The sequence below is a fragment of the Dipodomys ordii genome, unplaced genomic scaffold (genome assembly GCF_000151885.1).
Source record: "Dipodomys ordii isolate 6190 unplaced genomic scaffold, Dord_2.0 Scaffold44, whole genome shotgun sequence".
In the NCBI taxonomy this organism is placed as follows: domain Eukaryota; kingdom Metazoa; phylum Chordata; class Mammalia; order Rodentia; family Heteromyidae; genus Dipodomys; species Dipodomys ordii.
In genome coordinates this window covers 7,734,721-7,736,651 of record NW_012267260.1, presented here as the reverse complement: position 1 = coordinate 7,736,651, position 1,931 = coordinate 7,734,721, and the positions used below count along the sequence as shown (strand labels likewise).

The 1,931-nt window shown below is 48.4% G+C and overlaps 1 protein-coding gene across 4 annotated transcripts in view; it reads left to right on the top strand.

Moving 5' to 3' along the window:
* The first annotated feature begins 1,636 nt into the window (after positions 1-1,636).
* Abcc10 (ATP-binding cassette, sub-family C (CFTR/MRP), member 10) overlaps positions 1,637-1,931 on the top strand; it is a 21,400-nt gene continuing 21,105 nt past the window's right edge. For all 4 annotated transcript variants that reach the window (XM_013019226.1, XM_013019225.1, XM_013019228.1 and 1 more), the window contains exon 1: positions 1,637-1,795. The gene's annotated coding sequence lies outside the window, so the exon portion shown is untranslated. The remainder of the gene's footprint in view (positions 1,796-1,931) is intronic.

Genomic DNA, 1,931 nt, shown 5'->3' with positions numbered 1-1,931 from the left:
TGAGTTCAAATCACTATGCCCAGCCATAGCTCATCACTTTTTAAAAAATCACCATTTTTCAAAAATAAACCTTATATAATGTATCAAAACATTACATGGTGCCTCTTTCATATATAAAATTTTTGTTTGCATGTACCTAATATAAATTTAAAAATAATTTGTTCAAATCAGAGCCCAAATAAGATCCACATATTTTAATTGGTTAGCATTCCATTAAAGTTTCTTCTAATGAATAGGTTCGTGTTCCTTTGAGATTTTGTTAAAAAAAAAAAGTTGGGGATCTGGGAAGGTGGTTCAGTGGTAGAGTGCTTACTTTGCATGCATAAGACTCTGGGTTTGAGTCCTCAGCACCACATAAGCAGAAAAAGCCAGAAGTGGAGCTGGGAAGGTGGCTCAGTTGTATAGCGCTTGCCTTGCTCATGAGGCCTTGGGTTTGATTCCTCAGCACCACATAAGCAAAAAGAAAAAGCCAGAAGTGGCGCTGTGGCTCAAGTGGTAGAGCACCAGCCTTGAGCTGAAGAGCTGAGGGACAGCGCCCAGGCCCAGAGTTCAGGCCTCATGACCAGACCCCTCCACAAAAAAAAAAGAACTACATTTTTCAAGTTTTCAAAATCGGAATATTAGTTGCGGGTTCTTAGAAATACCAGGCTTCTTATGAGGGTCAATGGGAAGGGCTGGAAATGTGGCTTAGTGGTAGAGTGCTTGCCTAGCATGCATGAAGTCCTGGGTTTGATTCCTCTGTACCACATAAACATTAAAAGCCAGAAGTGGTGCTGCGGCTCAAGTGGTAGAGTCTTGAGCAAAAGAAGGTCAGGGACAGTGCCCAAGCCCTGAGTTCAAGCCCTATGACTGGCAAGAAAAAAAAAAGACCAATGGAATAGTCATAATTATTTATGACTCTACTTTTCTTCAGGGAGACAGGTGTGAGGTCAGACCCAATACATATCCAGCCAACATATAATAAAACGATGCAGATGTAACTAGTATCACACTGCTAAAGACTGATGAGAGGTCAGGTCCTCTCCTTCCCTCACCCATCACACTAACTGTAGTTTATGTTCTCTCCACCACTAATCTATTGTTGAGAACTACTCCACATAAGGCCCTTGGCTAAACACTCTGACTTATCGGACTCTCAACAGTACTTTAGCATTGGTACCATCGTTCTCGTTGTACAGATAAACAGGTTCAAAGGAGTGAGAGAACGTCCCCAAAGTGGAACAACCTTGTAACGAAGAAACGATTTGCGAGGGTCCTCAAGTGGCATTATTCCTTAGTGTTAACGAGCATATTTGGATTCTTTGGTGCGTCAAAGAGCGCAATGCATGTGCTACAGCTAGTAACCAGTTAACAGACGAGTGAGTACTCCACGTTAGAGGGTATTGAAAAAAAAATGCATTAAGGCAGGGGCCAGCCACAGATCAGCCAGCTGACACAAGGGTGCCGGGGCGCGCCTGCGTGCAGAGGCCCCTGAAGTGGAGGGCGGTGCGCATGTGCGCAGCGTCGGTCCGGGGCGGGACGGCCCTCACGAGATGGGTCCTCCTGCCTCTGGGGGGCGCCAATGAGCCCGCCCGGCACCCGGATCCGGCCTCGCGCTTTCATTATTTATTTACTTATTTCGTACCCACGGGGTACCTGAGATATCAAAATTCGGCGCAAGTCAAGGTCTTTACGCTTCCGGATCTCCAGGGGCAGAGAGACGAGAGAGGAAAGAGAGGCGGCAAGGCCGGGGACCAGACGCCAGAAATCGGCCAGCTGCTAGGGACCCAGACGCCCTCCATTCCTCCGCTCCGAGGTACCGCGAGAACGGGCGGGAGCGAGGGGGGGAGGTAGGGGGGTGGGGGAGGGGGGTCGGGAGGGGGAGGAGTCGCTCGTTCCCTGGATAGATCCGTCTCCCCTCCTCTCCACCATTCTCTCCCTCCCCCCTCCCC